Genomic DNA, 15,662 nt, shown 5'->3' with positions numbered 1-15,662 from the left:
ATGGAGCTACTTGTGAGTATGCATCCCCAGATGCTCTTATGGGATGGGCCAGAGAGGTACTGGAAGATTTTGAGAGGCTTGGTGGACCAGAGTTTCCCTGAAACTAGATGACGGGAATGATGTGACAGCTGATACATGTATAATAGTATGTAATGTGTATTATAAGACTTTTAGGTGGGTATAATAAACCAGACTTGCTGAATAATAGATAAGTTTGTTGTACCTTTACCTTTAATAAAACGTTTCGCGCTTATACTACCAAACTTTGACATACATATCAGTACCTTTCCTTTTCCAGAATTATCATTTACTTTACTATACCTGCTTTATCTTGTTGCACCAGTTATAAACTCTTGTGATAACATGTACCCTTTCTCCCCTAACTGTTTACATTCTGTAAAAAAGCATGCAATTTACTTAGTTCAATGATTGAAAATGTTTTCAAAAAGACATATTTCTGTTTACAAACACTTTTCATAAAAGGGATTTGATATTAAAGCTAAATGAATAGTTTAATTCTTTACAGATAATGCCTCTTAAAAGAAACAACCGTTCCACCAACCAAATTGAAGAAACCAACAACACCCAAGATAGCAATAACCAGAATGTCAATCTAGGTCATGTTGAGTGGCATTTATGACACTTTATAATGCTCTATTAAGCTTTGAATTGATGCATTTATACTCAAGTTGTTAAGTGTTTTAACGTGTTTTCTAGTGTTTTTGCATTTCAGGCATTATTTAGGTAATCAGGTGAATTAACATTGTTTTGGTGCTAATTTAGTGTCAAGGTGATGTTGGAATAAAAGCTCGTGGAAAACCGGCTCGAAGTAGCAAGGAAAAGAAAAAATCTGAAGTTTTTTCCAGAGGTACGGCGCGCCCGCGCTGGTCAAGCGCGCGTCCGCGCCAGGTTGTCAGAAAGGCAGCGCGCCCGCGCTGATGAAGCGCGCGGCCGTACCGGGTCGGGATTGCAAAATCCGGATTCCTATTATAATTAGAATTGGATAACTTCTAGATTGCATGGGTTGCTATATATATATATATTCAAATAAGGACGTTTTCAAGAGAGAGGCGTACCAGAGCACAAGGAGAGCCGTAAAAAGACCGTGTTAGAACAATTCAACGAAGACGAAGAAGATTTAGTTTATACTCTTAATTTTTTCTTCTAAGTTATAACTTGGATGCTAGTTTTCTTACTTGTGAACCTTACTCTTGTTTCATACTTGGTTTTGTTATTTATTCAGTATAAAGACTACGTTTATTATACCATGCTTTCATCGGAACCTACGTTGATGATGAATTTGATTATGGGCTAATCGTTATCGTGGGGTACTTGCGGATTTACTTATGGATTTCTTTAGTTAAATTGTTTTGATGCCTCAGTGTGTGTTGATTGTATGATAACCTGGTATTGGTTGTGCTTATTTGTCTTATAAAAGTCACGAACTTGTAAGATAGCGTGTTAATCTTTAATGAAGCGACAGTGAATTTAAGGATTTAGAACTTGACATGCTAGAATAGGTTCATGTGTTATTGTTATGCATGATTCGTAGGCAATTTTAACCATCTTACTTGCCCTGTGTAATCATGATAGATAATTTGTGCTTTAAACCTTTATGTTGTCAAATTCTATAGATATATAGGGTCTCAATATAATTGGTGTCTATTCAGCTTCTATCTCTTTTGTGGATGTCTGGTAGTATGTTATTCGTGCAATGAAAGTTGGCGTTTAATAGTTTCGTGTTATCTGATTAGTGTCATCACCATTACATGCTAAGGTTAAGAACAATAAGGCTATTGAATGAAGTATTTAATGAAGTTAGAATCCCATGTTTGTCTCATATAATATACAACTCTCTTTACTTTCTTAGTTATAATTGTTAGTTTAATTCGTAGTTATAATCAAACCCAATTTGTTATCATCTTGGCATTGGATAATAACCATATCATCGGTGCATAAGTGCATAAATTACATAGTTAACCAAAGCCAGTCTATGTGGGAACGAACTAGAAACAATTCTATAATATTTGCGAACGCGTATTGCGCGTTCGCAAGTAATATAGAATTGTTTCTAGTTTGTTCCCACAGAAACTAGCTTTGGTTAACTATTTAACTTATGCACTTATGCACCGATGATATGGTTATTATCCAATGCTAAGACGATAACAATTTGAGTTTGATTATAATTACAAATTAAACTAACAATTACAACTAAGAGAGTAAAGATAGTTGTATATTATATGAGACAAACATGGGATTCTAACTTCATTAAATACTTCATTCAATAGCCTTATTGTTCTTAACCTTAGCATGCAATGGTGATGACACCAATCAGATAACACGAAACTGCTAAACGCCAACTTTCGTTGCACGAATAACATACTATCAGACATCCACAAAAGTGATAGAAGCTGAATAGACACCAATTATATTGAGACCCTATATGTCTATAGAATTTGACAACATAAAGGTTTAAAGCACAAATCCTTAAATTCACTGTCGCTTCATTAAAGATTAACATGCTATCTTATAAGTTCTCGACTCTTATAAGACGAATAAGCACAACCAATACTAGGTTATCATACAATCACCACACACTAAGGCATCGAAATAAATTAACTAAAGAAATCCATAAATAAATCTGCTAGAACCCCACGATAACGATTAGCCCATAATCGGACTCATCATTAATGTGGGTTCTGATGAAAACATGATATAATAAACGTAGTCTTTATACTGAAACAAGTACGAAACAAGAGTAAGGTTCACAAGTAAGAAAACTAGCATCCAAGTTACAACTTAGAACAAAGATTCACAAGTAAAAAACAAGATCTCTCTCTTGACAACGTCCTTTTTAAAATATATATAGCAGCCCCATGCAAGATAGAAGTCCTCCAATCGTACTTAGAATAGAATCAAGATTTTGCAATCCCGGCGCGCGGCCGCGCTGCCTTTCTGACATCCTGGCGCGGCCGTGCGGTTGACCAGCGCGGGCGCGCCGTACTTTTGGAAAAAACTTCAGAATTCTTCTTTTCCTTGCTGCTTCGAGCTGGATTTCCACGAGCTTTATTCTAACACCACCTTAACACCAAATTAGCACCAAAACAATGCTAATTCACCTGATTACCTAGATAATTCCTGAAATGCAAAAACACTAGAAAACATGTTAAAATACTTAACAACTTGAGTACAAATGCATCAATTCAAAGCTTAATAGAGCATTATAAAGTGTGATAAATGCCACTCAACAGCTGTCTCTATCAAGACCTTGGAGAATCAGATTGGGCAAATTGCTAATGCATTACTGAATCGTCAACCTGGCACGCTTCCGAGTGATACTGAAGTGCCAGACAAGAAGGAAGCTTAGGAGCATGTTAAAGAAATGACATTGAGGTCTGGTAAGGTTTTGAATCCTGAAGAAGCTAAGACTCCATATTCTGAAGTGGAGGCTTATGAAGAAGAAGAGCAGTAGGAAGCCAAAGTAGAACCAAGGAAGACTACTGTTGAGCACACTCCTCCTGAGGGTAATACAGGGGAGAAACAGATCTATCCTCCACCTCCTTTTACTATGAGGCTGCAGAAGAGGAAACTGGATAAACAGTTTGCGAAGTTTCTGGAGGTGTTCAAGAAACTTCACATCAACGTACCTTTCGCTGAAGCTCTTGAGCAAATGCCTAGTTACGTGAAGTTCATGAAAGGTATTCTTTCTAGGAAGGTGAAGCTTGATGACTTAGAGACCGTTGCTCTCACGGAGGAATGCAGCATTGTGCTGTAATAGAAATTGCCTCTGAAGCTTAAAGATCCTGGAAGCTTCACTATCCCTTGCACCATTGGAAATGTGTCATTTGATAAGTGTCTATGTGAATTGGGTGCTAGCATCAATCTAATGCAATTGTCAATCTTCAAAAAGTTGGACTTGCCTGATCCAAAACATACATACATGACTTCGCAGTTGGCCGATCGTTCTATTACATATCCGCGAGGTATTGTGGAGGATTTCTTGGTCAAGGCGGATAAACTCATTTTCCCTTCTGATTTTTATAATTATTGATTTCGAGGAGGATAAGAAAATTCCCATAATCTTGGGAAGACTTTTCTTGGCTACGGGCCGAACCTTAATAGATGTGCAGAAAGGTGAGCTTACCATTCGGGTGATGGATCAGGTGTGATTTTTAATGTGTTCAATGCCATGAAATTCCCTACAAAAAATGAGGAGTGTTTTAAGTTGGAAATGGTCGATACTGTGGTTAATTCTGAACTCGATCATTTGCTCTGGTCCGATGCCTTATTGGGGAATTCTGATAGCGAAGATGACGAGGGTGATGAGCACTTGCAATATTTGAATGCTTCTCCCTGAAAGCGAAAGATGGATATGCCTTTTGAATATCTGGGATTGGAGGAGTTGAAAAGTTCTCCGGAATGCCTCAAGCCATCTATTGAGGAAGCTCCTACTCTTGAGCTTAAACCTTTACCTGAAAATTTGAGGTATGCATTTTTAGGTGATGTATCTACTTTGCCTGTTATTATTGCATCTGACCTTTCAGGTACCGATGAGGAGAAGCTTTTGAGAATTCTTAGAGAGTTCAAATCGGCAATTGGTTGGACTATAACATATATCAAGGAAATCAGCCCTTCTTATTGTATGCACAAAATTCTGCTAGAGGAAGGAATAAGCCTACTGTTGAGCAACAGAGAAGGCTAAATCCGGTCATGAAAGAGGTTATGAAGAAGGAAATCCTCAAGTGGCTAGATGCAGGGATAATCTATCATATTTCTGATAGTTCATGGGTGAGCCCAGATCGGTGTGCCAAAGAAAGGTGGTATCACTATGGTAGAAAATGAGAAGAATGAGCTTATTCCTACACGAACAGTCATGGGGTGGAGAGTTTGCATGGATTATAGGAAGCTAAACAAGGCTACAAGGAAGGATCACTTTCCTCTTTCTTTAATTGATCAGATGTTTGATAGACTGGATGGGCATTATTACTATTGTATTCTGGATGGCTATTCGGGATATAATCAGATTTGTATCGCTCCAGAAGATCAAGAGAAGACTACATTCACATGTCCTTTCGGCACTTTTGCATTCCGAAGAGTTTCTTGTGGGCTATGTGGAGTGCCAACCACTTTTCAGAGATGTATGATGGTTATTTTCTCTGATATGATTGGAAATAATGTAGAAGTGTTCATGGACGATTTCTCGGTCTTTGGAACTTCTTACGACGAATGCTTGCATAATCTTGGGTTAGTGCTGAAAAGGTGCGTTGCGACCAACTTGGTTCTCTATTGGGAGAAATGTCATTTTATGGTGTGCCAAGGCATCATTCTTGGTCACAAAGATTCTAGCAAAGGGCTTGAGGTGGACAAGGCCAAGGTGGGGGTGATCAAAAATCTTCCTCCACCCATATTTGTTAAGGGAATTCACAGTTTTCTTGGTCATGCGGGTTTCTATAGGCGTTTCATCAAGGACTTCTCGAAGATTTTGAAGCCGTTGTGTAATTTTCTAGAGAAAGACGTTCCTTTCAAGTTTGATGACGAGTGCCTTGCTGCTTTTGGGACATTGAAGAAGAGTTTGATTATGGCACCAGTCATAACTGCACCTGATTGGTCTGAACCATTTGAAAGATGTGCGATGCAAGCGACTATGTAGTTGGAGCAGTTCTTAAGCAACACAAGAACAACATATTTCATGTAGTCTACTATGCTAGTAAGACTCTTAATGGTTCTCAACTGAATAACACCACTACTGAGAAAAAACTGTTGGTTATCATCTATGGTTTTGAGAAATTTCGATTGTATCTACTTGGGACGAAGGTGATAGTTTTCACTGATCATGCAGCAATTCGATATCTCATCTCGAAGAAAGACTCGAAGCCAAGGTTGATTGGATGGGTTCTTTTACTTCAGGAGTTTGAGTTAGAGATCAAGGACAGAAAAGGGACTGAAAATCAAGTCACCGATCATCTCTTGCGTTTAGAGAATCCAATTGCTACTTCACAAGATAAGTCTTTGATTAATGAGTCCTTTCCCGATGAGCAGTTATTTGGAGTACAAGCAGAAGAACCGTGGTTCGCCGATATAGTGAACTACCTTGTGAGTAATGTTATGCCTCCAGAGTTAACTCCCGCTCAAAGACAGAAGTTTCTACATAAAGTGAAGTGGTATATGTGTGATGAGCCATTTCTTTTTCGCCAAGGAGCTGACTAAATCATCAGGACATGTATTCCTTACAGCGAAACGAGGGGATCTTGCGAGATTGCCATTCAACGGCTTATGGAGGACATTATGATGGAGAAAAGACAGCATCTCGTATTCTTCAAGCAGGTTTTTTTTGGATAACTTTGTTTAAAGATGCTCATCAGTTCGTTTTGAAATGTGATCGATGTCAACGAGTGGGGAATATGTCTAAGAGGGATGAGATTCCTCTTAATGTGCTTCTCAAGGTCGAAGTCTTCGATGTTTGGGGATTTGACTTCATGGGGCCATTTGTCTCATCGTGTAACAATCAGTATATCTTGTTGACGGTTGATTATGTGTCGAAATGGGTTGAAGTTAAGGTGTTTCCAACGAACGATGCTAAGGTAGTGCTTAACTTTATTCATAAAAAGAAATTCATAAGATTTGGAACTCCAAGAGTCATAATCAGTGATGAGGGGTCGCATTTATGTAACCGCAAGTTCACTGCTATGATGCAAAGGTATAATATGAATCATCGCATTGCTACGGCTTATTATCCTCAGATGAATGGTCAAGTTGAGGTATCTAACAGGGAGATCAAGCGTATTTTAGAAAAATTTGTGTGCCCATCAAGAAAGGATTGGTCTTTGAAGCTTGATGAAGCTATTTGGGCGTATCGAACAGAATACAAAACTCCGTTAGGGATGTCACCGTATCAGTTGGTTTATGGTAAGGGGTGTCATTTGCCGGTGGAGCTAGAGCATAAAGGGGGAAAATCGGTATTTTTGCTACAAAATCAATTCCCAACCGAATTTTACTCCCCCACATACCAAATTTCCCTCTCCAAATCAAACCCAATACTCCCATTATTCCCATAATCAAATCCCACTTCTATTCCATATATAATTCTCTTTTCACCACCTATATATACATACACCTCATACACAAACTTCTTCACCACTTCACAAATTCTCAAACACAAATTCTTTCTCAAACACAACTCTTATTCTCTCTACTCAAGTCCAATGGCACCCAAGAGACAAAGAACACAAGTAAGCAGCAGAACCACCAATTCTTCAAGTGTGGGTGGTTTAAGGCTGAGGTTCTATACTCCCAAGGCCGAAGCGGAGTATATGAGGCTTCTTTCAAAGCCGATCATCAAGGAGCGAGGTTTTCTGCCATCAGGGAAGGATGGCCAGCTGTTGGAGATGATTCTGGAGATGGGCTGGGTTTCTTTTTGTGAGGCACCCACAGCTGTGCCCATGAGTGTTATTCACGAGTTTTATATGAACGCGAAGGATGAGAAAAATGGCTTCAAGGTGGTGCGAGGGAGGACTGTGGAGTATAGTGCGGAGGCTATTAGGACGGTGATTGAGCAGCCCGCGAGAAAGCCTAGGCAGGACACTTGGAATGATAAGACTCTATAGGACTTTGATCTGGATTTTATTGTTGCTAAGCTGTGCCAGCTCGATACTCACTGGAAGATCAAGAGGGGCACTACTGAGTATTCTACTTTCCCGGCTTCCAGCATGAACATGTTTGCCCGTGCATGGAATGCTTTTATTTGTGCTAATATCATGCTATCTTCTCATGTGCAGGAGATTACTGTGGAGCGTGCACGACTGTTGTGGGGCATTTTTTAGGTCGATTATGTGGATTTGCGGATGGTGATTTATCATGGTATCCTGAAGATCTTGAGGGAGAGTACCATGGGGTATATTCTGTATGCGTCCGTTGTGACGAAGCTATGCGTGGCAGTTGGCGTTCATTGGCCCGCACATGAGCAGTTGCAGATCCCGAGTGCTCCTACTGACATCACTACTTTGGCCACGATTCAAGAGTGGGATGGAGGCAAGCCCGATCTGAAGGGGCTTGGTTATACTTTTGACCATCTACCTGGTGGGAGGCCAGCTGCAGGAGCCACTCAGGCGAGTAGGATGTCATAGAGATCTTAGCTAGGAGATGAGGCGGGGCCATCGCAGCAGGTACATGAGAAGGAGGAAGGAGCTGATATGGGAGCTGGCATGAGCATGACGTAGTACAGGATTCTGGCTAGGAGGATGGATGTGATGCATGAAATCCACAGCAAGTTTGCACGAGATCTCATCCAGTCATTAGGGATAGCTTTCAGAGCCACCGTGTTAATATCCAGTGGCCAGTTTTTGGTGATGATTCCGTGTATCCACCTCCGGACACACCTAACACTCCACCCGTTGAGGGTGATGAGCCTGATTCTGATTAGGTATGCCTGATTCCTTACTATTACCTTCACTGAGGATAGTGAATATTTTAAGTTTGGGGGTAGTAGTTGAAGGAATATGTTTCGTGTGAGTCGAATATAGTTGCATATTCATGATAGTTTAGTTCATATAGTTGCATATATTTTGCCATGTTGTTTTTTTATTTTTGGTAATTTTATGTTAGTTTGTTCAGATAGTTCATGCATTTGCGTTATAACATGATCCCTTAGATGATTTTTCCAGTTGACTTGTGATATTGATGTTAGTGTAGTGATGTCGTATTTAGAGATTTTGAGTCGTATTAAGTTGAGTTGCATGCTAGAGACACTTGTATTTCACTAAGTTTTATAGGTTGCTTAAGTGCTAGATCATGATCATGGTTTGTTTGTTTATCGAGGTTTAATCGCTTGTTTATATTTAAAATTTAGGATATTCTCTTAATAATAAAATAACATGGATTTTTAGAAATTGGAGAAAAATTGGATTTCATTGCTAGTTGTTGTGGCTAGGTGTCAAATGGCTAGTAGCCGGCTCATATTTATATGAGTAGTCTAGGGTTGAACGAGATGGAGTGAAACGCACTCATTCAGAAATTGAAAAAGAAAGAAAAAAAAAGAGAAAAAAGAAAAAAAAAATAAGTGTTATGTATAATTGATCACGAGTGGGCTCTTTAGTACTCGAGTTATTAAGTTCTTAGGGGACTTTGTGCCTAGTGACCTAAGGCTTTTATAGTGTGGGATCCGCTAACCTAACGCTCGCTATATGGGTACTATTATATAAGTCTTTTATGGATCTCACTCATTGCACGATCAAATAAATATATGTGTATTGTTTTGTTTGAATAAAAGCATGAATCCATATAAAACTCCAATATAAGAATTGAAGTGTTATAAGTTATTTTGAGTCTAGCTTTTTATTTTATTTGTAACCTTGCGATTTCCTTGATGAGTAGTGAGTCATGATTATTGATCTAGTTGTGATAGTATATCTGTAAGCATTTGCACACACGCACGTCTCTAGTTTATAAGTTGATTTGTATGATTTGATTGATCTTTATGCGAGTAACTGCATTTGTTGAGATGTTGCTTGTTGATTGGTTTAGTTATTCTATTGGGATCGTTGCATTCATTTAGTTGCATTCATGCATTTTTGTTTCTTGTTCTTTGAGTCTGTTTATGCTTGAGGACAAGTATCGATTCAAGTTTGGGGGTATGTTGAGTGGCATTTATGACACTTTATAATGCTCTATTAAGCTTTGAATTGATGCGTTTGTACTCAAGTTGTTAAGTGTTTTAACGTATTTTCTAGTATTGTTGCATTTCAGGCATTATCTAGGTAATCAGGTGAATTAGCATTGTTTTGGTGCTAATTTGGTGTCAAGGTGGTCTTGGAATAAAAGGTCTTAGAAAACCGGCTCGAAGCAGCAAGGAAAAGAAGAAATCTGAAGTTTTTTCCAGAGGTACGGCACACCCGCGCTGGTCAAGCGCGCGGCCGCGCCAGGTTGTCAGAAAGGCAGCACGCCCGCGCTAATGAAGCGCGCGGCCGCGCCGGGTCGGGATTGCAAAATCCTGATTCTATTATAATTATAATTGAAGGACTTCTAGATTCCATGGGCTGCTATATATATTCAAATAAAGGACGTTTTTAAGAGAGAGACGTATCGGAGCGCAAGGAGAGCCGTAAGAAGACCTTGTTAGCATAATTCAATGAACACGAAGAAGATTTAGTTTATACACTTGATTCTTTGTTCCAAGTTGTAACTTGGATGCTAGTTTTCTTACTTGTGAACCTTACTCTTGTTTCGTACTTGGTTTTATTATTTATTCAATATAAAGACTATGTTTATTATACCATGCTTTTATCGGAACCTACGTTGATGATGAATCCGATTATGGGCTAATCGTTATCGTGGGGTTCTAGCGGATTTACTTAAGAATTTCTTTAGTTAAATTGTTTCGATGCCTTAGTGTGCGGTGATTGTATGATAACCTAGTATTGGTTGTGCTTATTCGTCTTATAAGAGTCGCGAACTTGTAAGATAGCGTGTTAATCTTTAATGAAGCGATAATGAATTTAAGGATTTAGAACTTGCCATGCTAGCATAGGTTCATGTGTTATTGTTATTCATGATTCGTAGGTAATTTTAACCATCTTACTTGCCCTGTGTAATCATGATAGATAACTTTTGCTTTAAACCTTTATGTTGTCAAATTCTATAGACATATAGAGTCTCAATATAATTGGTGTCTATTCTGATTCTATCACTTTTATGGATGTTTGGTAGTATGTTATTCGTGCAACAAAAGTTGGCGTTTAACAGTTTCATGTTATCTGATTAGTGCATCACTATTGCATGCTAAGGTCAAGAACAATAAGGCTATTGAATGAAGTATTTAATGAAGTTAGAATCCCATGTTTGTCTTATATAATATATAACTCTCTTTACTCTCTTAGTCATAATTGTTAGTTTAATTCATAGTTATAATCAAACCCAATTTGTTATCGTCTTAGCATTGGATAATAACCAATCATCGGTGCATAAGTGCATAAATTATATAGTTAACCAAATCCAGTCTCTGTGGGAACGAACTAGAAACAATTCTATATTACTTGCGAACGCGTATAATTGCGAGAATTATTAGCGCGTGTTTAGCCCTAACAGGTCCCATAGACCCAACTGTTGCCCAGATTTTTCAGATCTTGGCCCAACAAACAGTCCACCTAACTCAACAGCAACAGACGCAGACCAATCCTCAAGTAATCTTTAAGACTTTCCAGGCAGCGAATCCACCGGAACTTAAAGGTTCCGTAGATCAGATTGAGGCAAGAGTTTGGTTGAAGGAAATTGAGAAGGCATTTGCCTTAGTCAAGGTGAGAGAGAAACAAAAGACTGAGTTTGCAAGTTACTATCTGAAGAATGAAGCCACCTACTGGTGGGAAACTGTTAAGACATTGGAAGGTATAAATGATGTTGCATGGGATAGATTCAAGGAGTTATTTTTAGAGAATTATTTCCCTCAGTTTGTTCAGGATCAAATGGAATTGAAATTTTTGGAGATCAAGTAGAGGAATATGTCAGTGGCAGATTATGAAAGTAAGTTTGTGCAATTGTCTAGGTTTGTACCATCATATGTGGATACTGATAGGAAGAAAACTAAAAGGTTCCAGCAAGGTCTTAAGTCATGGATCCGTGGGAAGGTGGCCATATTTTAATTGGATACATATGCGGGAGTTGTGCAGAAGGCTATGATCGCAGAGACAGAGAGTAAGATGTCACAGAAGGAGAAGAAGAGTAAGAAGAGGAAATTTAAGGGAAATGAAGGACAGTCCTAAACTGGGAAGTTTCCAAATTTTAATCAAAGGAAAGGCAAGTTCCAGCCCAGAAGGAATTTTAATAGGCAGAATGCAGGCAACAGAGGATAAAGTAATCGTCCAGCCACTGGGAATCAACCAACCCAGCAGAGGCCAGCTTTACGTGACTACCAAGTATGTGGAAAGAAGCATGTAGGAGTTTGTAGCAAGCTGAATGTGGTCGGCTACAGATGCAACCAGAGGGGGCACTATTCAAGGGAGTGCCATAATCAGCCATCCAGAGAGCAAGCCAACAAGAATCAACCTGTGACGCCCTCCAAATCCGGGGTCTAGATTTGTGGGTCACTATATAATAAACCATAATATAATAGACACGGCGGAATAAAATAATAAATATGACCCCTTGCATGCAACTGGATCAATCACATGTTATAGTATGAAACAGACACTAATACAAACCAAATGGTATTACAACCCGTAAGTATAATTAGTTTTACAAACTATTCAAATTTTATTACAAACCTCTAGACTAGTCAAGCGTCCCAAAATAGTCTACCTGGAAAATACACCAAAATATTTACAAGCACACAACTCCTTGTGAAACCTAGAACTCAGGCCTGCTCTGGCCTAGCTGAAAGGATCTGAATAATAAATAAGAATGAGCGAAGAAATGCTCAGTATATATTTTATGATTTAAGACAACAACAATAATATATATGAAGAACAAAACTATACAATAATACTTGAGCAGTACCAAAACTGATATAAGTTTTGATAATAAACAACATTGTTATATATATATTTGTTTTGGATTGGAATCCTCGAACGACGGTGTGTTGCCACCGGTGATCAGCCGCGGAGCAACACCGGTATGTCGAAGCATATCCAACTAAATAAAGGGTACCAAAGCAACATATCGGCCTAGCAAGGTATTATATCCTGTATAATACATAGCTCACACTGGACCGCCGTCACGACCTCTTACGCAACCATCCAATCCATAAAAACAGATTTCAATCAAAGAAGTCAAATCAAATGACATCCTTAATAACATAACTCCCCATCTCTCATGGTCCAGAGTTAACTCAAAAACTGATGGTGAAGTAACTAGGACAATTAGTTATTCGCTAATCTCATCTCAAATTTCCACTGTATACAGTAATTTTGTAGCGAAATATAAAACATTTATTATTCTGAACTTAGAATAGGGGAACAGTACTTGCAATATAACACAAGGAGGTTCGAGAATTACTTGCATGATTTAATTGACAATTTGATAAGTAGAATGATAAACTTTTCTGAATTTAAAATATTTTAGAAAACTTGCAATATATCATAAGAAAGTTTAGGGAATACTTGCTTGGTGTAAGAATAAACAAAGTAATTCACTATTCAGAATTTAGAATAGGGGAGAAAACTTGTCTGATATGCTCGATAACTTCTTACTATAACTCTAGCTTATAACTGCTGGCTACTAACTCCGTCTAACACTTGACTGCTCTCCTTGCTACTCGATTCTATCAACAAAAGGACTATCTTAATTAACAGAACCAAACCCAATCATGGTAACTATACGTATTGACGTCTACCCGATCGTTTATAACTAACCATGGCATTTTAAAACTATAAATGGATAGCATGCATATCACATAACACGTAATCATGTTATTGATATAACAAGTAATCATATATTTCATGTAACACATGAATCAGATCGTCAAAAAATAAGTCTCGGTACGTTCAGAATTGAAATCGGGTCAATAACAATGTTTATTGATCAGATACTGACTCAGAATGACTCACAATTCAAATGACCTTGCAATACAAAAGAAATTGGGTCTCAAAAGTATTTATATTGGAAGCAGAATATTTTTCTGAGTATGTACGCGTTCATTTCGTATTAAACGGACGAACGGTTCATTTATTACGAATAAAATAAGAATAAATGGGAATGAATCAATTAATAATAATATTAATTGATTTTTAAATATCAAAATATAATTTTTTAAAAGCTTAAAAGAAATTTATAGGAATTATTTGAATTAATTATAAATAATTTACATTTTATTTAACTATTTATAAAAAATCAATTGATTAAATGATTTAATCAATTAATTAGATTCATAAATAAATAATTAAAATAAATTATAAATATTTAAATAAAATTGGATTTTTAAGAATAATAAAATAAAATAAAAATTTGGAATTAAAACGATTTAGTTAATCATTAAAATAATTAATTAATTAAAATTGAAATTAAAAAATGATTTTTAGAAGAAAAGAAAATGATTTTTAAAACTAAAAACTGAATTTTGAATTAATTTTAAAAATAAAAGGCAGAAACATGTTTTTGGTTTTGAAATAGGAGAAAACATAATCAAAGCCGAGTTGGATGGAAATGAAACGTGTCGGGTCACCGGAGCTCAAGAACAGGCCGCCGAAAATCTGGGTTTTCCAGATTCCGGCCGACGAGCCCGAACTCCGGTCTGGTTTCCGGCTTCTCGAATCCTCCCCTTTTACGCTCGTTCTCTCCGTTTCTCAACTCGAATCAATACAAAACAAGCTCAGCATTTCAGATTAATAATCCACCACCCCAAGGTTGATTGAATCGTCGATTCCGACGATTTCACCATGGAAACCGGCGAAACCTTGAATTTTTCGAAAAAAACACCGATCCCAGTCATTACTTAACCAAATCGAGTCCTTTATATATCAAAACACAGCCATGAACGCGTAAAAACTATACACACAATCATCATCAACACCCACAGCTTCTATGATTCGTAAAATAAAAAATAAAAACAACATAAAACTTAAAAACTCGATTAAGCAAATTACCAATAGAACGAACATAATAATCACATGAATCAATTCTACAGAACATGGTGAAGCTATTAAAATCATTAAAAACATCCAAAAACATCACAAATTAAAAACCCCAAATTCGATCAAGAACCCTAAGAAAACAAAATTATAATTTACCACTTTTGAACTGTTTTTGATTATTGAAACAGGTAGATAATTAAAATCCAATTATTTTGATTACTCATACTTATTTTTTGGAATTCAAAATCACTTCCAAATTGGAATTTGATTCCCCAGCTCAAGAACACCCCAAAATTCTATTTTTCTAATTTTTGTAATATTTTTAGAAAAATTCTTATAATAAAATAAAGTAAAATAATTATAATCTGCTATTTATATTAATAAGAAAATTATACCCCAAAGATCAATTAAGGGTATTTATCCCCTAATTAAAATAATTAGGCTCAAAAATAATAATTATGGGGAATAATTTTAAAAGCAAATAAATATAAAATTTATATCAAAATTCCCCAAAATTGCGAATAATTCAAAAATGCAAAAATAATGGGGGGTTTGATTTTTGTATAATATTATAAAAATAAAAACATGAATGTTGTGGGTTTTGACGTCCCGGCGGGGTCCCGGTCCGTTATTTTTGAGAAACTGAAACGATTCCTAAATTAACAGAAAACCCCGAAAACACATAAAATATACTCAAACACACATAAGATGAGATAAAACGAGTACCTCGATAAAGACGCTAATAAACACACGTCCAAATTGCAGATCGATTCATATAAGTGCATTTTAAATACATAATAATCAATCGAAAAAAATGCTGGTCCACACGGGAACACAAATAACAGTTATAATACATAATATCATGGCAATAATCATTTTAAACCCATAAAACACATTATATTTATTTAAATAACATAAAATATTCACATAATTTTCACGGATATTACACAGCCTACCAGGAATCAAGCAGACAAAGTTCCAACAATTGGATTTACATGTTTCAAGTGCGGGAAGCCAGGACATATTGCAAGGGATTGCAAGACACCAGTTCTAGTCAATAATACATTGAGAATCATGGGAGCTACTCCAACAGTGAATGAACCTCCC

This window comes from Apium graveolens, chromosome 11 (genome assembly GCF_009905375.1).
Source record: "Apium graveolens cultivar Ventura chromosome 11, ASM990537v1, whole genome shotgun sequence".
NCBI lineage: Eukaryota > Viridiplantae > Streptophyta > Magnoliopsida > Apiales > Apiaceae > Apium > Apium graveolens.
Note: the sequence above shows the minus strand (reverse complement) of the source record.